The sequence below is a fragment of the Ovis canadensis genome, chromosome 1 (genome assembly GCF_042477335.2).
Source record: "Ovis canadensis isolate MfBH-ARS-UI-01 breed Bighorn chromosome 1, ARS-UI_OviCan_v2, whole genome shotgun sequence".
NCBI lineage: Eukaryota > Metazoa > Chordata > Mammalia > Artiodactyla > Bovidae > Ovis > Ovis canadensis.
In genome coordinates this window covers 36,430,389-36,454,755 of record NC_091245.1, presented here as the reverse complement: position 1 = coordinate 36,454,755, position 24,367 = coordinate 36,430,389, and positions in this window count along the sequence as shown.

Here is a 24,367-nt window from a genome sequence, read left to right as displayed (position 1 = left end):
CTAATCTTAGTGCATTATGGTCAGAAAAGATGCTTGGAATGATTTCGATTTTTTTTGAATTTATCAGGGTTAGATTTATGGCCCAGGATGTGATCTATCCTGGAAAAGGTTCTGTGAGCACTTGAGAAAATGGTGAAATTCATTGTTTTGGGGTGAAATGTCCTATAGATATCAATTAGGTCTAACTGGTCTATTGTATCATTTAAAGTTTGCATTTCTTTGTTAATTTTCTGTTTAGTTGATCTGTCCATGGGTGTGAGTGGGATATTAAAATCTCCCACTATTATTGTGTTACTGTTAATTTCCCCTTTCATGCTTGTTAGCATTTGTCTTACATATTGCGGTGCTCCTATGTTGGGTGCATATATATTTATAATTGTTATATCTTCTTCTTGGATTGCTCCTTTGATCATTACGTAGTGGCCTTCTTTGTCTCTTTTCACAGCCTTTGTTTTAAAGTCTATTTTATCGGAGATGAGTATTGCTACTCCTGCTTTCTTTTGGTCTCTATTTGTGTGGAATATTTTTTCCAGCCCTTCACTTTCAGCCTGTATGTGTCCATTGTTTTGAGGTGGGTCTCTTGTAGGCAGCATATATAGGGATCTTGTTTTTTTATTCATTCAGCCAGTCTTCGCCTTTTGGTTGGGGCATTCAACCCATTTAAGGTAATTATTGATAAGTGTGATCCCGTTGCCATTTACTTTATTGTTTTGGGTTCGGGTAATTGTACGCCCTTTTTGTGTTTCCTGTCTAGAGAATATCCTTTAGTATTTGTTGGAGAACTGGTTTGGTGGTGCTGAATTCTCTCAGCTTTTGCTTGTCTGGAAAGCTTTTGATTTCTCCTTCATATTTGAATGAGATCCTTGCTGGGTACAGTAATCTGGGCTGTAGGTTATTTTCTTTCATCACTTTAAGTATGTCTTGCCATTCCCTCCTGGCCTGAAGAGTTTCTATTGAAAGATCAGCTGTTATCCTTATGGGAATCCCCTTGTGTGTTATTTGTTGTTTTTCCCTTGCTGCTTTTAATATTTGTTCTTTGTGTTTGGTCTTTGTTAATTTGATTAATATATGTCTTGGGGTGTTTCACCTTGGGTTTATCCTATTTGGAACTCTCTGGGTTTCTTGGACTTGGGTGATTATTTCCTTCCCCATTTTAAGGAAGTATTCAACTATTATCTCCTTAAGAATTTTCTCATGGTCTTTCTTTTTGTCTTCTTCTTCTGGGACTCCTATAATTCGAATGTTGGAGTGTTTCATATTGTCCTGGAGGTCTCTGAGGTTGTCCTCATTTCTTTTAATTCGTTTTTCTTTTTTCCTCTCTGATTCATTTATTTCTACCATTCTATCTCCTATTTCACTAATTCTATCTTCTGCCTCCGTTATTCTACTATTTGTTGCCTCCAGAGTGTTTCTGATCTCATTTATTACATTATTCATTATATATTGACTCTTTTTTATTTCTTCTAGGTCCTTGTTAAACCTTTCTTGCACCTTCTCAATCCTTGTCTCTAGGCTATTTATCTGTGATTCCATTTTGATTTCAAGATCTTGGATCATTTTCACTATCAATATTCGGAATTCTTTCTCAGGTAGATTCCCTATCTCTTCCTCTTTGGTTTGGTTTGGTAGGCATTTCTCCTGTTCCGTTACCAAGCTGGGTATTCCTCTGTCTCTTCATCTTGGTTATATTGCTGCGTTTGGGGTGGCCTTTGTATATTCTGGGAATTTGTGGAGTTCTCTTTATTATGGAGTTTCCTCGCTGTGGGTGGGGTTGTATCAATGGCTTGTCAAGGTTTCTTTGTTAGGGAGGCTTGTGTTGGAGTTCTGGTGGGTGGAGCTGGATTTCTTCTCTCTGGAGTGCTATGAATTGTCCAGTAATGGGTTGTGAGATGTCAATGGTTTTGGAGTAGTTTTGAACTGCCTGTATATTGAAGCTCAGGGGTGTGTTCCTGTGTTGCTGGAGAATTTGCATGGTATGTCTTGCTCTGGAGCTTGTTGGCCCTTGGGTGGTGCTTGGTTTCAGTGTAGGTATGGAGGTGTTTGATGAGCTCCTATTGATTAATGTTCCCTGGATTCAGGATTTCTCTGATGTTTTTAGGATTTGGACTTAAGCCTCCTGTTTCTGGTTTTCAGTTTTATTTTTAACCTAGCCTCAGGACTTCTCCATCTATACAGCTCTGATGATAAAGCATCTAGGTTAAAGATGAAAGGTTTCTCCACATTGAGGGTCACCCATAGAGGTTCACTAAGTTACACAGAGAAGAGAAGAGGGAGGGGGTAGTTAGAGGTGACTGGAATGAGATGAGGTAGGATCAAAAGAGGAGAGAGCAAGCTAGCCAGTAATCACTTCCTTATGTACGCTCCACAGTCTGGACCACTCAGAGGTGTTCACGGAGTTATACAGGGAAGAGGAGAGGAGGAAGTAGACAGAGGTGGCCAGGAGGATAAAAGAGGGAAATGAAAGGGAGAGAGAGAGATCCAGCCAGTAACCTGTTCCCTGAGTGTTCTTCACCATCTGGAACACACAGAGATTCACAGGGTTGGGTAGAGAAGAGAAGGGGTAGGGAGGAGACAGAGTCCACCTGGTGGAGAAAAAGGAGAGTCCAAAGGAGGGGAGAGTGGTCAAGCCAGTAATCTCGCTCTCAGGTAAAATTGGGTACTGAAGATTGGGTTTTTACATGTACAAAATTGACAACAAATACCAAAAAGCAAAGATTAAAAATCTGGAGTAGAGATTGGATTTTTGAAAATACAGTATTAAAGAAAAGAAGAAGAGGAAGAGGAAAAAAAGAAAGAAAAAACAAACAAACAGAACAAACAAACAAAAAAACAAAGCCACAAGAATTATTATTAAAAATAATAGAGAAATAGAGTACTTAAAATTTTAAGAAAGTTAAAGAAAAAAGAAAAACAAAAAAAAAGAAGAAAAAACAATCACGAAACCCCATCAACTCAAAAAAAAAAAAAAAAGATTGTGAAAGTAGTAAAGGTATATCTGGCCCTTTCTCTCGTGTTATGGGCTGTGTGGGGTCACTTCCAAGGTGGTTCCCTCTGTTTAACTTTCTCTGTTTGCTGATCTCTTCAGTGTCTGATTTTCATCTTGACGCAGGGAGGGCGGTGGTGGACACACTAGGCTCACTATTCAGTCGCGCTGAGGGGAGGGAGGGATGCTGCAAACAAATATTACTGGCGTGTGCTTGCAGTGTCTCATCCACTCTGGGCTTGCCCCTGCTCGCGGTGCACTCTGCTCAGGCTCTACGTAGCTCCACGGGGGAGCCGTCTGAGGCCGGCCCTAGGCTTCATGCACCTCCCCTGTCTAAGCCGCTCAGGCTCGGCGCTCAGGAAGCCCTCAGAGGTGCAGATTTGGTTGGGCCTGCGTTTTGTGCCCTTCCCAGGTCCGAGTAGCTCAGGAGTTCGGCGAGCACAATCGCTGCAATTATGGCCTTTCCCTGCTGCTCAGTTTTCTCGATATACCACTGGCGTTCCTTCTTAGGCAGATGATGACTGTCCAGAACCCCCAGAAGTCTTAGTTAACAAAGAAGTCTGCTTGCATTTTGGTACATAATGTCTCTCTTGGGCTGCGATTGCCCCCTTCCAGCCCTTAAGGCTCTGGCTGCCTGTCACCGGAGGGGGATGGTCTGCAGCCGGCTATTTCCGATCCGTCCTTTGTTCTGTGCGCGGTCCTGGCGGTGTCTTATGTTAGAGCGTTTCACGTGGTAGCTATCCCATAGTCTGGTTTGCTAGCCCAAATTAGTTCGCTCTGACCACGCGTGGTGTTTTCTGGCCGGATTCTCATAAAAGCACTGCAGCCCGCACCTCCCGCGGCTGGATTCTTAAAAAGCACTGCCGGCTGCGCCTCCCGCTCCTCCCTGCCCAGCCCCCACTTGCTAGTGTCGGATGCAGGCATCTGCGCTGCTTTTCCGCTGGGGGAGTTACTGTTGGGCTCGTAATCTGTTGTTTTTAATTATTTATTTATTTTCCTTCCCGTTATGTTGCCCTCTGTGCTTCTGAAGCTCACCACAGACTCGGCTGCGAGAATGTTTCCTGGTGTTTGGAAACCTCTCTTTTTAAGAGTCTCTTCCCGGGACAGGATTCCCTTCCCGGGACGGAGCTCCCTCCCTACCTCCTTTGTCTCTTTTTTCATCTTATTATATTTTTTCCTACCTGTTTTTGAAGCCAATGATCTGCTTTGCTGGGTGCCTGATGTCCTCTGCCAGCATTCAGAAGTTGTTTTGTGGAATTTACTCAGTGTTGAAATGTTCTTTTGATGAATTTTTGAGGGAGAAAGTGGTCTCCCCGTCCTATTCCTCCGCCATCTTAGGACCGCCCCCTATTATCTTATTCTTACTTGACACTCTGTCAGTTGTTTCATTTGCTATTATTTTTCTCCCATTCTGAGGGTTGTCTTTTCACCTTGCTTATAGCTTCCTTTGCTGTGCAGAAGCTTTTAAGTTTAATAAGGTCCCAATTGTTTACTTCTGTTTTTATTTCCATTGCTCTAGGAGGTGGGTCACAGAGGATCTTGCTTTGATTTATGTTATCAAGTGTTCTGCCTATGTTTTCCTCTAAGAGTTTTGTATTTTCTGGTCTTACATTTAGGTCTTTAATCCATTTTGAGTTTATCTTTGTGCATTGTGTTAGGAAGTGTTCTAATTTCATGCTGTTACATGTAGCTGTCCAGTTTTCACAGCACCAATTATCAAAGAGACTGTCTTTGCCCCATTGTATATTCTTGCCTCCTTTGTCAAAAATGTTACCCATAGGTGCATGCGTTTATTTCTGGGCTTTCTGTCTTGCTCCATTGGTCTATATTTCTGTTTTTGTGCCAGTACCATACTCTCTTGATGACTGTAGCTTTGTAGTGTAATCTGAAGTCAGGAAGGTTGATTCGTCTAGCTCCATTCTTCATTCTCAAGGCTGCTTTGGCTATTTGGGGTCTTTTGTGTTTCCATATGAATTGTGAAGTTTTTTGTCTTAGTTCTGTGAAAAATGCCATTGGTAATTTGATAGGGATTGCAATAAATCTGTAGATTGCATTTGGTGGTATTGTCATTTTACAAAATTGATTCTTTCTACCCAGGAACATGGAATATCTCTCCATCTGTTTATGTCATCTTTGATTTCTTTCATTAGTCTCTTATAATTTTCTGTGTACAGTTCTTTTGTCTCCTTAGGTAAGTTTATTCCTAGATATTTAGTTCTCTTTGTTGCAGTGGTGAATGGAATTGATTCCTTAATTGCTCTGATTTTTCATGGTTAGTATATAGAAATGCAAGTGATTTCTGTGTATTGATTTTGCATCCTAGAACTTGGCTAAATTCACTGATTAGCTTTAGTAGTTTTCTGATGCTATGTTTAGGATTTTCTATGTACAGTATCATGTCATCTGCTAACAGTGAGAGCTTTACTTCTTCTTTTCTGATCTGGATTCCTTTTATTTCTTTTTCTTCTCTGATTGCTGTAGCTAGGACTTCCAAAGCTAAGCTGAATAATAATGGTAAAAGTGGACACCTTTGTCTCATTCATGATCTTAGGGGGAATGCTTTCAGAAATTCACCATTGAGAATAATGTTTGCTGTAGGCTTATCACATATGGCCTTTACTATGTTGAGATAGTTTCTCCTATGCCCATTTTTTGAAGAATTTTAATCATAAATGGGTGCTGAATTTTGTCAAAGGCTTTTACTGTATCTATTGAGATGATCATATAATTTTTATCTTTCAATTTGTTAATATGGTGTATTACAGTGATTGATTTACATATATTGAAGAATCCTTGCATTCCAGGAATAAATCCAACTTGATCATGGTGTATGAGCTTTTTGATGTGTTGCTGAATTCTTTTTGCTAAAATTTTGGTGAGGTTTTTTGCATCTATGCTCATCAGTGTTATTGGCCTGTAGTTTTCTTTTTTCATGTTGTCTTTATCTGGTTTTGATATCAGGGTCATGGTGGCCTTGTAGAATGTGTTTGGAAGTGTCCGTTCCTCTGCAATTTTTTGAAAAAGTTTTAGAAGGATAGGCATTATTTCTACATGTTTGATAGAATTCTCCTTTGAAGCCATCTGGTCCTTGGCTTTTGTTTTTTGGGAGAGTTTTGATCACAGCTTCAATTTCAGTGCTTGTAATTGGTTGTTCATAATTTCTATTTCTTCCTGGTTCAGTCTTGGAAGATGAAACTTTTCTAAGAATCTGTCCATTTCTTCCAGGTTATCTATTTTATTGTCATATAGTTGTTCATAATAGTCTCTTATAATCCTTTGCATTTCTGCATTGTCTGTTGTAACCTCTTCTTTTTCATCTCTAATTTTGTTGATTTGATTCTCTCTTTTTTCTTGATGAGTCTGGCTGTTTGTCAATTTTGTTTATCTTCTCAAAGAACCAGCTTTTAGTTTTATTAATCTTTACTATTTTTTCTTTCATTTCTTTTTCATTTATTTCTGTTCAGATCTTTATGATTTCTTTCCTTCTACGAATCTTGGGGCTTTCTTGTTCTTCTTTTTCCAGTTGCTTTAGGTGTAAAGTTAGGTTTTCTATTCAATGTTTTTAATGTTTCTTGAGGTAGGATTGTATTGCTATAAACTTCCCTCTTAGAACTGCTTTTGGTGCCTCCCATAGGTTTTGAGTTGTTGTGTTTTCATTGTCATTTGTTTCTAGAAATTTTTTGATTTCCCTTTTGATTTCTTCAATAACCTATTGGCTATTTAGAAATGTATTGTTTAATCTCCATGTGTTTGTGTTTCTTATAATTTTTTCTTGTAATTGATATCTAGTCTCACAGAGTTGTGGTTTGAAAAAATGCTTGATACAATTTCAATTTTCTTAAATTCACTGAGGTTTTATTTGTGACCCAAGATGTCATCTATCCTGGAGAATGTTCCATGTGCACTTTAGAAGAAAGTATATTCTTCTGCATTTGGATGGAATGTCTTGAAGATATCAATGAGATCCATCTCATCTAATATATCATTTAATACTTGTGTTTCCCTATTAATTTTCTGTTTTGTTGTTGTCCATTGATGTGAGTGGGGTGTTAAATTCTCCCACTATTATTGTGTTACTGTCAACTTCTCTTTTTATGTCTGTTAGTGTTTGTCTTATGTATTGAGGTGCTCCTAATTTGGGTGCATAGATATTTATAATTGTTATGTCTTCCTCTTGGATTGATCCCTTGATCATTATGTAGTGTCCTGCCTTATCTCTTGTAATCTTCTTTATTTTAAGGTCTGTTATCTGATATAAGTATTGTTCTTCCAGCTTTCTTTTGCTTCCCATTTGCATGGAATATATTTTTCCATCCTCTCACTTTCAATCTACCTGTAGGTATGAAGTGGGTTTCTTGTGATAGCATATATATGGGTCTTGTTTTTTTATCCATTCAGCCAGTCTGTGTCTTTTGGTTGGAGAATTTAATCCATGTACATTTAAGATAATTATTGATATATATGTTCCTATTGCCATTTTCTTAATTGTTTAGGATTGATTTTGTCGATCTTTTGTCTTGTATTTCTTGACTGTATAAGTCCCTTTAACATTTGTTGTAATGCTGGTTTGGTGATACTGATTTCTCTTAACTTTTGCTTGTCTGAAAAGCTTTTTATTTCTCCATCATTTTTGAATGAGACCCTTGCCAGGTACAGTAATCTTGGTTGTAGATTTTTCTCTTTCAGTACTTTAAATATATCCTGCCATTCCCTTCTGGCCTTCAGAGTTTCTGCTGAAAGATCAGCTGTTCAGTGTATGGGGTTTTCCTTGTTGCTTCTTCCTTGCTGCTTTTCATACTCTTTCTTTATGTTTAGTCTTTTTTAGTTTGTTTAGTATATGTCTTGGCGTGTTTCTCCTTGGGTTTATCCTGTATGGGACTCTTTATGCCTCTTGGATTTGATTATTTCATCTTCCTTGTTGGGAAAAATTTTAACTATAATCTCTTTAAAAATTTTTTCATACCCTTATTTTCTCTTCTTCTTCTGGGACTCCTATAATTCAAATGTTGGTGTGTTCATTATTGTCCCAGAGGCCTGAGACCATCCTCCATTCTTTTCATTCTTTTGACTTTATTCTGCTCTTCAGAAGTTATTTCGACCATTTTATCTTCCAGCTCACTGGTTCGTTATTTTGCTTCAAAATTCTGCTATTGATTCCTTCTAGAGTATTTTTAATTTCAGTAATTGTGTTGTTTATCACTGTATGTTTATTCTTTGATTCTTCTAGGTCTTTGTTAATTGATTCTTGCATTTTCTCCATTTTGTTTTCAAGGTTTTTGATCATCTTTGCTATCATCATTCTGAATTCTTTTTCAGGTAGTTTGCTTATTTCCTCATTTATTTGGACTTTGGTGTTTCTAGTTTGTTCCTTCATTTGAGTAGTATTTCTCTGCCTTTTCATTAGTTTTTTTTAAACTTATTGTGTTTGACATCTCCTTTTCCCAGATTTTAAGGGTGAATTCTTTCTTCCTTTTGGTTTCTGCCCTCCTAAGTTTGGTCCAGTGGTTCCTGTAAGCTTCGTATAGGGTAAGATTTGTGCTGAGTTTTTGTTTGTTTATTTGTTATTCCTCTGATAGGCAAGGCTGAGTGAGGTGGTAGTCCTCTCTGCTAATAATTTGGCTTGTATTTTTTTTGTTGTTGTTGTTGTTGTTATTCAGATGAGGCATCCTGCACAGGGTGCTACTGGTGGTTGGGTGATGCTGTGTCTTGTATTCAAGTGGTTTCCTTTTTGTGAGTTCTCACTTTATTTGATATTCCTTAGGGTTAGTTCTCTGGTAGTCTAGGGTCTTAGAGTCAGTGCTCCTACTCCAAAGGCTCAAGGCTTGATCTCTGGTCAGGAATGAAGATTCCACAAGTGGTTTGTTATGGCATTAAGTGACATTAAAACAAATATCCAAAAATGAGAAACCACAGATGAACCCCAGACAAATGGCAGTTACAAAATCAAGCAAATAATAATTAAAATAATGGAACATACACATATACTTATACACCCATGAGCAAAGTCAACACAATGCAACAAAAATAAAGTACAGTAGACTGACCTGGTGAACAAAGGAATTCAAAAATAATATTTACCAGTTAAGAACAAAACTAACTAAAGCACATATTGAAAACAAAACTAAAACAAGGTGCCAAGTGAGGAATAAAGCAATGAAAACAAAACTAACAAATATGTTGAGAGGAAAGGAAAGAAAGAGAAGAAAGAATAGGTATGCAAAGTTAAATAGAGGTAGATAAAGAAGTTTTATATACATTAAAGATTAACTACAAGGGGATAAGAACAGTATGAAAAGCAAACAAAGGAATAAATACAGAAAAAATAATAATAGGTTTAAAAATTCTTTTAAAAGAGAGAGAGAAAAAAGGAAAACTCCACAGAACTGCAAAAGCCCAATGTAGAGGCAGAGGTTTATAACAGCAATAAAAAAAATGTGACTGAGGAAAAAAAAAGCTCAAAAGCTTAATTAGATTTCATAATGCCATAAAATCAACAACTACAACAGAGTAGGGAATAAAAGGAAAAAGAAAAAAAATATCCAAAAGAATCTACAGAACAAGTTAAAACATAAGTATAATAAATGGTTTTCTTGAGTCACTGCTGTCAGAGTCCTTTCCCTTGCTGGGAGTCACAGTCCACCTCACCTCCCTAGGATGCCCTCCAATACTGTGCTGATCTCTGGACCTGCTGTGGGGGCAGCTCAGATTCTAATCTGGTCCTACTGTGTGTTCTTGCCTCCAATATCCACAGCTATCAGAACTAGTGCATTTTCTTTTGTGGGAGCTCTCAGTGATCTTTTATATATTCCATAGACAGAGTCTGGCTAGTTGATTGTGTGGATTTAATCTGCAGCTTGTACAGCTGGTGGGTAAGTTTTGGGTCTTCTTCCTTAGCCACACTGCACCTGAGTTTCTTTCTTTTTTTTTTTTTGCACCTGGGTTTCAATTATGGTTTTATTTCCACCTCTGCATGTGGATCCCCCACTGGGGTTTGCTCCTTAGGCTGCCCTGGAGGGCTTGGGTTTGCCCCTGTGAGGGCCAGGTGTGGAGGTGGTACAGCTGCTTGGGTTGCAGGGGTTCTGGCAGCACCAGGTACTCAGGAGAGTCCTAGGGCAGCGGATAATATAGTGCTCTAGAAGTGTATGGCAACTAGTATTGGCCAATATGGTCCAGTATTCTTACCTGGAGAACCCCCCTCCCTGACAGAAAAGCCTGGCAGGCCACAGTCTACAGGGTCACAAAAAGTCAGACACTACTGAAGCGACCCTGTGTGCATAGACACAAGACATTTTTTGCCTGTGGTAGTTCTGCCCCAGTGAGAGCTGAGCGTGAAAGTGGCACAGCTGCTTGGCTTGCAAGGACCCTGGTGGCACCAAGTGTCCAGGGACATGGACTGTCTCTGCTGCAGGAGTTATGGCCCTATCAGAGACTTTTTTGAAGCCTCTTGTAGCTGTTGATCATAAAGTCTCTTTGGCCAGTCTTTCTCCATAGCTCCGCCCATTCAGGCACTTAGAGGGCTCCCTTGCCTGGGGGTCCTTCTCTGTTGTTCGGAAAGTCAGGCACATAGAGGTGTCCTCCTGGCTGGGATCCTACTCTATAGATTGGCACATCAGGCACTTAAAGGGGCACCCTGGGCAGGGGGGGTCCTACTCCGTAGTTCAGTGTGTCAGGCAGGCATTTGATGGTCCAGCCTCTCTATTGTTCAGCTGCTAATGCTGGCATGTGGGGAGAGGGAGGCTATGGTGATAGCTCCACCCACTACACGTGACTCAGCAGTATCCTCTTGCTTCCATGGCTGCCAGGCATTTCCCACCACAGTATCCTCCTTCACATCCCCTTGATCTGTCTCTGCAGTCAACAGTAGCCCTTGGCCTGGGATTGCTCCACAATCCCTAAACTCCAGCTCCCAGCCACTGTACCTTCCAGGGGACCTGTGTTCCTGTCGGGGTATGTATGGCTGCAGCACGGACTTTCTGATTCTCATTCCATTTAGGCTGCCACAGATCAGCTGTTTTACTCTCAGCCTTAAATGTTTCTCCTCTGACTTAGATAATTGCCCTGATGTGGGGATCAGACACCTGCTTCAGTTCCCCCACTGGCCGAGGCAGGTCCAGTCCTACTAACACTCCTGTTTTTTCCCCTAGTTCCTTCATCCTACTGAGGTTTGTGCGGTTCTATATATTCTTTTCGACTGGTCAGGTACTCCTGTCCACTCTCAGCTGATGCTCTGGATGCACTTCTGTGTCTGAAGGTGTATCCCTGATGTATCCATGGAGAGAGATGTACTCCATGTCCACCTACTCCTCCACTATCTTGTTCTCCTAAAACAGTTTTAACTACTTATTATGTTTAACATATATGCAGAATTAGGGTTTATAACAATGGTAACACAAAATAGTGCACCATCATGGTTTACTCATGTTATTTACTATCTCTGAAACTTGATTTAAAGAATGCTAGTGTCCTGGGGGTTTTATGAAGGTTATATGTGACAAATGTGTATGAAAGAGCTTAGCAAAGCACTTCACACATAACTGGGACTCAATATGTGTATGTTCATTCATTAGAGTATAGATCTAGTTTTATATTTACCAATTGTTAGATGATTTTTACAAGTAATTTCATTTTTAAACAAGTGAACATTTAGTGTATATTAGTTATACACTGGATATTTTATTAAATGTTTCATTGTTCACAAACACTCTGTTAAATAAACAATATTATCATAAAAAAAACAAGCAAAAAAGAGGAAAATAAAAGCAAATTGAATTTAAGGCAGGAGGTATGCCCCTCTCCCAGGGTAAAATTGAAATTCATCCCCTGTGTACTGATACTCCAAGGCTAGAATAGCAGGACAATAGAGAGAGAAGTAGGAGTCTCCCTGGTGGCTCAGACAGTAACAAATCTGTCTACAATACAGGAGGCCCAGGTTTGATCCCTGGGTTGGGAATATCATCTGGAGAAGGGAATGGCAATCCACTCCAATATTCTTGCCTGGAAATTCCATGGACAGAGGAACCTGATGGGTTATAGTCCATGGACTCTCAAAGAGTTGGACATGACTGAGCAACTAACACATACACACAGAGAAGATAGGGCTCTGCTCAGACAGAATATAGAAGACCATATATTTCCCATTCTGTAGGTCAGGAGACCTCCTTGACAACATGCAGAAGGTTCCTTGGAGGTCAAAGGGGAGTGATGTCAACTGTGGGTCCCTCTGCTGGAATTCATCTTGGCTAAGTGTTGGATGTGCACACATGGGAGGATTCTGAGATATACCAAATATGGTCTCTGAACCAGGCAAACCAAATGATTGGCTAAAGGAAACCCAGAAGAAATGCCCCATATAAGTAATAAACTGCCATGAGGGTGTGACTCAGTGACTCTCTCTGAGTCTGCCTGTCTTTCTATACACATGTACTGTACTATTTTCCTCCTAAGAAATACTTGTTCACTACTTTCCTTCTTTGTGAGAATTCTTTTTCTGAAAAGCCGAAGGGCAAGGGGCTTGTCACTGGCCACTGGTCTAGGGCTAGGATTTGATGCTCTCACTGTTTCTACCTTACCTCAGTCTCTAGGCAGGAAATGAAGACCTGCTTCAAGTCACTGTAGGCCAAGGCCACCCAAGATCAAGTTCAAGTGCTCTAAATTTCCTGAATTGCCTAAGCGGTGAAAGTACAATTTATAAAAGAATTATAACTGAGGATATATGTTGTGATCTGTAAAATAACTATAAAGGAAAAAAAAATTTTAATGCATGCTTAACACACTGATAGAAGGAAAATGATATAATAAAAGGATACACCATAAATCCTAAGAAGACAGTATAAAGAAAAAAAGACAAAAAACACAAAGGATAAAGAGAAAGCAAGTTGGAGGATAGTAGATTTTAATCCAAATATATCAGTAAGCACATTATCACATTAAATGTAATCAAAATTAATAATCCAATAAAAAGTGAAAATATATCAAGCTGGGTATTCAGCTATAGGCTATTTACAAAAGATACATCTCATATATAAGAACTTTGAAAATCTTGAGTAAAAAATATGGAAGACAATGTACCAAGTAAATATTTATCATAATAATGCTAGTATAGCTGTACATATCAGATAAAGTAGGTTGCCAAATAATGAGTATTGATAAACAGTTTTTTTGTAACTATGCAGCCATGAAATTAAAAGCTGCTTGCTCCTTGGAAGAAAAGCTGTGACAAACCTAGACAGCATATTAAAAAGCAGAGACACCACTTTGCTGACAAAGGTCCATCTATTCAAAGCTACGGTTTTTGTTTTTCTAGTAGTCATGTATGGATGTGAGAGCTGGACCATAAAGAAAGCTGAGCACCAAAGAATTGATGCTTTTGAACTGCTGTGTTGGAGAACACTCTTGAGAGTCCCTTGGACAGCAAGGAGATCAAATCAGGCAATCCTAAAGGAAATCAGTCCTGAGTATTCATTGGAAAGACTGGTGCTGAAGCTGAAACTCCAATACTTTGGCCGCCTGATGGGAAGAACTGATTCACTGGAAAACAGCCTGATGCTGGGAAAGATAGAAGGCAGGAGAAGGGGACAACAGAGGACAAGATGATTGGGTGGCATCACCAATTGATGGACATGAGTTTGAGCAAGCTCCAGGAGTTGGTAATGGACAGAGAAGCCTGGTGTGCTGCAGTCCATGGGGTCACAAAGAATCAGGACATAACTGAGCCACTGAACTGAACTGATGCTAAAAATATTGTAATACATCAATAGTGTATTGGTTGGTAAAATCACTAATAAGATATCACAGTTCTAAATTTGTGTACATCTAATAACATAACTTAAAAAGCATGCACCAGAAACTAACAGAAATAAAAGGAGAAACAGCCTGATCCATAATTACGTTATGCATAACGTGAGTCCATTCTCATACTGCTCATCACATGACAGATGAACAAATCAAGAAACATGTTGTTGAGGCAAGAAATAGTGACCTTATTCAGAAAGCAGTGAGTTGAGGTGGTCTACTAGTGTCTCGAAGTATCATCTTGCCTGGTTTGGATTCTAGTTTTTTTTTTTTTTTTTTTAACAAAAAGGGAAGGTGAGGAGGAAAAGCAGTAAAAAGGCAATACGATTTTGTGAGTATTTTCTCCTTCTGGCCAGACTCCAGAGAGAATGTGTTAATTTTTCCTGTTCTGCAGCCATTCACAAGTGGGTCTGGTTAGGATATTTTCTGTGAGCTAATGAAAGATATTTTAGCTTATCGGGGTTCCCAGGATAGGCCATTATGTATAGTTTAAGCTATAGGCAACATTACTTTAGTGATTAACTTGTAGCAAAAGCAGTAGATTACAAAGGTTAAAGTATAAGAAACAGATGAAATATGGAGTCAGATTTGTTTTTACCATTATAAATACAGTGGAATATTTTAAAATAAACACTTACTATAAGTAGAAAGCTTCCCTTGTAGCTCATTCAATAAAGAATGTGCCTGCAATGCAGGAGACCCAGGTTCTATCCCTGGGTTGGAAAGATCTCCTTGGGGAGGGCATAGCAATCCACTCCAGTAGTTTTGCCTGGAGAATCCCATGGACAAAGGAGCCTGGCAAGCTACAGTCCATGGGGTTGCATGACTGAGAGACTAAACCACCATCACCATAAATAATAGAAGAAGCAAATAAAAATCAGCAGGTGTATATGATAAATAAATGATACAGTAATGAATATTACCTAAATGACTTATACAATACATTGAGTGGAGTCCATGCCTTCAGCAAGAAACATTCCCAGTGATTGCATCCCAGAAACCCTTCCCAGTTTATCAGGCAGTGTTGACAAGAGAAGTTTACTCGGTAGTTGTATGTTTTCTCCCTTGTGGGAGGCTGATGGTAACACTGCTATATCTGTGTTTTGTGAGGAATGAAGAAACTTTTCCTTAAGCCTTTATGGCAGTTTGGAGATGAATACAAACACTCTCTGTGAAATCACATAATGGTAACAAGTAATAGAAAATATTAATTCTAAGTTTCATGTTTCAGTTGGAACAACAGTGTTAGCTAAAGGGTGTATGATGCCAAGAGCATGGACTTGGTGGCCAGACACACTCGGTTCAAGTTTCAAAACTACCACAGACCAATTGGAATATCAAATCAACTATTTAACCTTTCTGAGACTTTGTTTCTTCATCATGAAATAGAGACAATAATAGCTATACTGATTACCTGTAGATGGACAGGCTGATCAGAAAAGGCTGAGCTCTAGAATGTGCTGCTGTTGCTGCTGCTAAGGTGCTTCAGTTGTGTCTGACTCTGTGCGACCCCATAGATGGCAGCCCACCAGGCTCCCACATCCCTGGGATTCTCCAGGCAAGAACACTGGAGTGGGTTGCCATTTCCTGCTCCAATGCATGAAAATGAAAATTGAAAGTGAAGTCGCTCAGTCCTGTCTGACTCTTAGCGACCCCATGGACTGCAGCCTACCAGGCTCCTCCATCCATGGGATTTTCCAGGCAAGAGTACTGGAGTGGGGTGCCATTGCCTTCTCCCTAGAATGTACTAGACCAGCCTAATAAAGATACTCGATGAGAACAAAGACAAACACAGTACTTTTGCAGATTTTAAAGATCCAGTGCCCTGAGATCAGCAATCTGATAGTTTCAGTCAGTGCATTGCAGATGTGGCAAAAGCCAAAAACTTGAATATATTTGCATAGTTATTGTCAACTAAAAAAAGATGCACAAGGTGAGAGTTGTGAGTTAAGTATTATTGAGGGCCAAATGAAGACTGCAGCATGGGAGACAGCATCTCAGCTCTGAGAAACTGTTCAAAAGTGGTAGCAGGGGAAGGTCAATATACATGATTTTGGTGAAGGAGAAGTTCAATGCAATCAAGCACTTATTTTACAAAAGGTTTTCTGCTGGTCTTGAGTTGATGTCACCACAAAGGGATTTAGTGTTTTCCTAGATATGAAGAGTTGCAAGGACTGGGATCATGAAATTAGTTTCTGAAAGTATCTAACTATCTAAAGACCTGTTCCACCAGTTTCCCTGGAGCACACCCTGAACTCTCTTCAGGTCAACAGCTGCAGTAGCATAGGGTTCAGTCTTTGTAGAGGCAGATGGCAAATACCTTTGGCAAGCACCAGTTTGTAGTGAAGGACTGGGAAGCCTGGCATGCTGCAGCCCTTGGGGTCACAAACAGTCACACATGATTAGCAACTGAACAGCAACAACAATTGTAGTTGACATTACTTAAAATTTTCCACAACATGACAAGAAATGAAGAGAGAAATTCTGGACCAGATTCTAAAATCCTTATCAAAGATGAATTCTCTGTAAGTCAGCAGATGATGATAAGGTGAGGTCTGAATGTTATGAAAGTGTTAATCACTTAGTTTTGTCCGACTCTTTATGACCCTGTGGACTGAAGCCTGCCAGGTTCCTCTGTCCATAGGAGTCTCCAGGCAAGAATAGTGGAGTGAGTTGCTATGCTTTTCTCAGGCATCTTCCAACCCAGGGATTGAACCCAGGTCTCCTGAACTCTAGGAAAATTCTTTATCATCTGAGCCATGGGATTAATATGGATGTTGAAATTTTAAAAATGTACAATATGAAAGTTGTAAGTTATATTTTATTTGGGGCAAAATGAGATCTGCATCCCAGGAGACAGCATTTCAGATAGTTCCGAGAAACTGCTCTGAGGATTTGAGGGGGATCTATGATATATAGGAGTTTTGCAACAAAGGGCAGGTAGTCAGAATATCAAGTTAAACCTCTGCCTTGCAATACAGGGGATGCAGTTTGAAACCCTGGTAAGGGAGCTAGATCACACATGCTGGGCAGCAAAACAAACAAACAAACAAACAAACAAACAAAACACACAAACAACTATTAATTAAAGAAAACCAGATATCCCTATTAAGAAATTTAGTACTTTTCTATGCATGGCATGACAGTTGTCAGGGCTCACTGAAATCATTCCTTTGATATGCATCTCACCCATCTGTTTTTCCAGAAAAACATCTATTTCTGCTTTATTGACTATGCCAAACCTTTGACTGTGTGGATCACAATCAACTGTGGAAAATTCTGAAAGAGATGGGAATACCAGACCACCTGACCTGCCTCTTGAGAAACCTATATGCAGGTTAGGAAGCAACCGTTAGAACTGGACATGGAACAACAGACTGGTTCCAAATAGGAAAAGGAGTACATCAAGGTTGTATATTGTCACCCTGCTTATTTAATTTCAATGCAGTGTACATCATGAGAAACGCTGGGCTGGAAGAAGCACAAGCTGGAATCTAGATTGCCAGGAGAAATATCAATAACCTCAGATATGCAGATAACAGAAAGTGAAGAAGAACTAAAAAGCCTCTTGATGAAAGTGAAAGTGGAGAGTGAAAAAGTTGGCTTGAAGCTCAACATTAAGAAAACGAAGATCATGGCATCTGGTCCCATCACTTCATGGGAAATAGATGGGGAAACAGTGGAAACAGTATCAGACTTTATTTTTTGGGGCTCCAAAATCACTGCAGATGGTGATTGCAGCCATGAAATTAAAACACGCTTACTCCTTGGAAGGAAAGTTATGACCAACCTAGAAAGCATATTGAAAAGCAGAGACATTACTTTGCCAACAAAGGTCCATCTAGTCAAGGCTATGGGTTTTCCAGTGGTCATGTATGGATGTGAGAGTTGGATTGTGAAGAAAGCTGAGTGCAGAAGAATTGAAGCTTTTGAACTGTGGTGTTGGAGGAGAATCTTGAGAGTCCCTTGAGGGTCCCTTGGACTGCAAGGAGATCCAACCAGTCCATTCTGAAGGAGATCAGTTCTGGGATTACTTTGGAAGGAATGATACTAAAGCTGAAACTCCAGTACTTTGGCCACCTCCTGTGAAGAGTTGACTCATTGGAAAAGACTCTGATGCTGGGAGGAATTGGGGGCAGGAGAAGAAGGGGAGGACAGAGGATGAGATGGCTGAATGGCATCACGGACTCAATGGATGTGAGTCTGAGTGAACTCCAGGAGTTGGTGATGGACAGGGAGGCCTGGCGTGCTGCGATTCATAGGGTCGCAAAAAGTCGGACGACTGAGTGACTGAATGGAACTGAACTCACCTATCTGGAGCCAGTATCCTCTGTTTCCTCAGCGCTTACCACAGGGAGTGGCCCCAGGGAGTGGCTGCAGTCTGATGGTGACTTGATGGCAGGTATTCTTTTACTTCCTGAATTATCTCAGGGCTCATGTTGGAAGGCTGAAATTGCTGTTGATTATGACATCCTTGTTTACTGGTATATCAGGAAATATTCCATTTCTCATGGACATTAAGTTTTCTTTACAGGCAAAGATCTCTCATAGCTCTCTGCATTTACACATACTAGTCACTCTGCTGAGAATTTTTTGTCCTTCTCTAGTTAACTCCTACTGTTCTTCAAACATATCTAGACCCATAGCTACCAAGTGAGTAGTGGTGCTGTTGCTGGGAATAGCCAATTCTGATTCCACTTTGGAACTGTTTCTTTGACTTGCTTTTTGCTGCTTTTGTTATTATAATCATACAGAATGTCCTGCCTCAGAGAATCCTGCCCCTCTGCTTGACTATTAAACCAAAATGCCTTTGTTCAGAACCCTGTCCACCTACAGATGACAGGAAGGAAGAAATTAACACATCCCTTATCTGAGGTTTGCCATTCTATGAGATATTTGCAAAATTAATGGCCTTTTTATTTTGTTTTCACCTCCCCTCGTCTCTGATCTATAAAAGAATCTGGCATCAAGACCCCAGTAAGATGGTTATTTTGAGACTTCAGTCTGCTATCTCCTAGGTCAGCTGGCTCTCCAAAGAAAATCATATTCTTTGACCTGGGCAAGGCAGCACTGAGCGGTGGTGTGAAGTGAAATCTTAATTCCCTTCTCAGGAATTGAACCGGGATAACCTGGATGAGAACCAGGAATCCTAGCCACCAAACTAACAAGGCCTAGAGGCTAGGAGCTATTTTTTCCCTGGATCTTTGCCCCTAGTGAAAAATGTATTTATCATGGGGGAAGAAACTATGAATGTAGGTACAAAGTTTATTATTAGAGATTTATCACAACAAGTGGGAGAGCATACAGAGAAATGGTTTGTTTAGTTAAGATAGAAGCAAGGCAGAGATGCACACCAGAGAGAAAGGGTATGGGCATCCCCCTAGTGAGGAGGAGGAGCTCAGTAAAGAGACAGTTAAATCATTTATATAAGTCAGTTCTTCTGGGTCTTTGTCTTCCTTCAGTTCAATTATCTGGTTCCTTTTTCCACACCTGGCCTGCCCTGAGACCCCTGGGTGTGCAAGCATCCCTCAGCCAAGGTGGACCTTCAAGCAAAGGCTTCTGGGAGGAGTAAGACTCATTATGGCCTGGCATTATCCCCTGACTTTTGACCCACAAGGAACCTTTTTGCACATTTGTAATGTCTTCCTTGTCCCAAAAAGTGGGGAGCAGAGATCCCCAAAATACTCAAAAAGGATTTTGCCCCTCTTTGTCCTTGCTATGATTATTACTTGACTGTGGTGGCACTAGTGGTAAAAAATCTGCTGGCCAGTGCAGGAGATATAAGAGACATGGGTTCAATCCCTGGATCAGGAAGATCCCCTGGAAGAGGAAATGGCATCCCACTCCAGTATTCTTGCCTGGAAAATCCCATGGCCAGAGAAGCCTAGCGGTCTACAGGCCATGTAGTTATAGAGTCAGACATGACTGAAGTGACTTAGCAGCATAAATGCACATTGCCATAACTATTACCTTGTGATTACAAGAAACATAGACTGGTAATTTACCCTGTTTCTATGACTTCCATTTTGGAGGGCAAACTGGAGCCTGACTATAAATTCTTCCACTGAAGCCTACCTATCTCTTGTCTCAGGAAATGCTAACAGCTTTAATTATCCAACCTGAAACCCACTTCTTCATGTCTCATGAAATGTAAACAGGAGGTCAGCTGTACATGTCTCCCTGGAGCCCATCTATCTTCTACATCAGTCTCAAAACCTTGTCTCTGTTTCATTGGCTTGTCCAGTAGCGTGAGCTTGAACTTGGTAGCTGTACTATCTGTAAAGCACATTACATATGGTTTCCTGGGTGTGTTAGCTAGGACACTTGGTTGCAACTATAGAAATCCAAGCCAAACTTTCTTAAACAAAACAGCTTCCAATAGCTTGTGATACAAGGATGTTTGTTGTCATGGACCTGACTCTCAGGGTCTCTGCCATTAGTCTCATGCTAGCCCTGCCCCAAAGCTCCAGGTTGTAAAGAACTGCCACAACAACAACCCTGAAGAAAGGGCTCTCCCCCTCAACTATTCCAGCAAAAGTTCTAGGGCCAGTGTGGGCCGTGTGTACATCACTCACTCAATCTTTATGGGATAGGGTTAGATAGATAGTACTCTATGTGGCAGACCTGGGTCCTGGATTAGCCCTGGATACCAGGGGTAAAGTTATACTTCATGGTTATTTTGGGGCCATGTTTCCCCACTGTACTGGCAGCTTCAAAAGGGTTCACTACATCTAGAGAGCTCACAGGACTGTGCAGAGGCAGCAGAAAGCCTTGGATTGGAGTTAGACTGCCTTCCTTAGTCAGGATTCAGAATCTGTCAGTTACCAGCTCTGTTAGCTTCAGCTAGTCACTTATTCTGAGCCTGGTTCCTCATCTCTAAAAGAGGAATAATAATAGATAATAATAGTGCCTACCTCATAGGTGGTAGTGAGTACTAAATGCAATAACATATGCATAGTGCTTGGGATAGTGCCTGGGATGTTTTTATTTCAAATATAGTCCACCAGGCTCCTTTGTCCATGTCCATGGAATTCTCCAGGCAAGAATACTGGAGTGGGTAGCCATTCCCTTCTCCAGGGATCTTCTTGAGCCAGGGATCGAACCCACAGCTCCTACATCTCCTGCACTGGTAGGCAGGTTCTTTACCACTAGTGCCACAGGGAAGCACTAATATGTGTGTGTGTGTGTGTGTGTGTGTGTGTGTGTGTATAATTGGCCAAAAAGTTCATTCAGATCTTATTGCCAACCCTGAATGAACTTTTTGGCCAACCCTATACATATATACACACATACATATGTATATACACATACACACATACATATACATATATGTATACACACATACATGTATGTATGTGTATGTATGTATGTGGCTCAGACAGTAAAGTGTCTGTCTACAATGCGGGAGACCCGGGTTCGATCCTTGGGTTGGGAAGATCCCCTGGAGAAGGAGATGGCAATCCACTCCAGTACTGCCTGGAAAATCCCACGGACAGAGAAGCCTCGTAGGCTACAGTCCATGGGGTCACAAAGAGTCGGACACGGCTGAGCGACTTCACTTCACTTCATATACATTTAATATTGTTAGCACACTGTTCTTGGAATTTAGCTTAATTCCTGGCACATGGTACATGCTTTCACGCATGTATGCTAAGTTGCTTCAGTCATGTCCAATTCTTTGTGATCCTGTGGACCGTAGCCTGTCAGGCTCCTCTGTCCATGGGATTTTCCAGGCAAGAATACTAGAATCAGTTTCCATGTATTCCTCCAAGGGATCTTCCCAACCTGGGAATTGACCCGTGTCTCTTATGTCTCCTGCATTGGCAGGCATTCTTATCACTAGGGCCACCTAGGAAGCCCAGTACATGTTTATATCCTTTTAATAAATATATACCATTAGTTCTTCCTAATAATCCTATGAATTTAATATTGTGATCCCCATTTTATAGATGAATAAAAGAGAGGCATAAAGAAGTAATTTGTTCAAGATTATATGGCTACTCATTTAAAGAAGGATTGATCATAGGTCTGTCAGACTATAGAATCTGGGCTCATAAACACCTTTTTAACCAGCTTTAAGGAGTGAGCTTCCCTGATCTCTTCTGGAAGAACTTCCTTCATGTCGGCATCTGCCATGGAGAGAGAGATTCCCTCCTCTGAGTTTCCTCTCTCTGCCTGTTTGTGTACCTAAAGGCAGATTCAGTGCCTTGTTCATCTGAATCTCTAGTTTCTACCACATTGTTAATTAATTAAGTGTTACTTAAATGAATGTTGAACACTGATATGGCGGACTTCTGGGAGTTTGAAAAAGTATCTAAACTCTCCTCTTTTCTAAGGGACAGAGTGTGCTGGAGATGTTTACTTCTGGGAGGAGAACAGTGAAGGAGGTTGGCATCTCACACACATTTGCTCACAGCAGAGGCGGTGCATGCAGTGCAACTGGCAAAGGGACCAGTTGATCTTCGACCTTAGATTCCAATACCACATTCTACACTTTATGAAAAAGAATGCTGAAGCCCAGAGGATGGAAGGGGATTGGCTCCAGTCACACAGGTCTAGGGAAAGCCAAAGAGAGAACCCAATCTTCTGAGCCTCCAGTACAGATTCTTTCTCATATCTCATGAGAAAGAATATCTCATATCTCAAATCGTTTATCTCATATGATAAACGATTTGGGGAGCTAGAACAGCCCAAGGAAAATAAGAAAAGAGCCACTAGCTACTAGCCATATGGAAAGGGTTTGAAAATGAAAATCCACTAACCGTTTAGCAAATGAGGAAAAATGCACTAACAACTACAGTAGGGAAAGAGACAGGGAAAAATTTGTTAACTTAATATATATTATGAGGCTGAGGCCAACCAGGTGCTGGGTCTGGCTTTGGAGCAGGAAAGAAATTCTCAGTTGCTTTTGAGTAGAATAGATTACTTTGCTGTTCTGAAATGAGTACAGGCAGATAACAAATCATTGTGAACTGCCCCAAAATACTATAGATCCCAAGACTCCCTTTACACTTTCCCTTGGAGAAGAGGCTAGACGCTCACTAAGTGCAGACCCACACTGGCCCTGCCTGGTGCCATGAAAAGAACACAGGTGCTAGGTCTCGCTTGACTTTCCCATTCTTTAGGCCCATGGCACTGGGCAACCTACTTACTTATTCTCTCTAAGTCTGAGTTTCCTCACTTATAAATATCTTCTGTTAATTTTTAAGTAAGAGGCTGATAAGACTTAAAAGAGATAGACTATGTAAAATTCCTGGGACAGAGTAGTCATTCAGCAAATGGCAATTATGGTTATTACTTCAAAGACGATGGTGCCCATACACAGATGGTGAACCTATTTAGTATAGAAGCAAACCAGCAAATGAGACAAAAGAAAATTGGCATCATTCAACATTTTCTATAATTCCTTTTCTTTTTCTACTTTAGGTTCTATTTTGTAGGAGGAGAAGGAAGCAGAATCATGTTATGGTGATCCTATTTAGGAAAATTATTTTCTGTGTCTGATACATGGAGGGGTTTCTGGAGGTCAGAGTGAGATTAAGAGCTTAAGGAGGAAATTGATATCTTTTTTGATAAGCTAAAAAATGAAGTGTTAATTAGTCTATGCGAATTTATTTCCCATTTGATTTTCCAAAAAAGATGAACGTGGCATGTTAGAAGCAGCGAGTACAATTAAAGTTAAAAATGAGGAGTAAAGAAAGACCATGAATAGCAGAAGCAGAATAATAAAAGTACAGTATTCCGGGCCACTTTGTTCATGGAGAAATAACCAAATATATTTCATTAGCCTCTGAAGGCACCCTAGAATAGTTGATATTCATACAGATTTTCTTAAATCATCAATGAAAACATCTACCTGTCTACATACTGAAAGTACAGGAGATATATATTTCATGAAAAAGTGATGCAAGAGAGAATGAATTCCATATCTGTGAGAGGTAACCTGGTCCACCCCTAGGTGTTGGGACATGGAGACCTGAGCTTCTACTTTCATAGGTGCTATAACTTCTCAGAAATCACAATCCTCTCCTATTACTCACTGAATTTTGTTACTCTCAAATTCATGTGTTGAAGCCCTAATCCCTAAATGTGACTGCATTTGATAAAGGTTAATGAGATTATAAGTGTAGGCCCCTAATTGGATAGGATTGGTATCTATAAAAATGGAAGAGATTCCAGAGATCTCTCTCTTTCTCTCTATAATGCACAGAGGAAAGACCACCGCAGGACATAGTGAGAGGTAGTCTGCAACCCAAGAAGAGCTCTCCCCAGAAACCAACACTGCTGGCACCTTGATCTTGGACTTCCAGTATCCAGATCTGTGGGAAATGCATTTCTGTCGTCTACACCACCCAGTCTGTGGTATTTTGTTATGGCAGACCAAGCAGATTAATACAAGTCCATTAGTGAATGTTAGCAAGCAATACACATTATAATTATTCTGTTTTATTACTAATAATACTAACAGCCAATTCTTCCCACCAGTGTGCTATCTGTGGATTGAAAAAGAATGCCTCTAAGGTACAAAACTTTCTTTGCTTTACATTCTGACTCAAGAGGAAGTTTGTGCAAACACACAGTGGAATTCAGAAA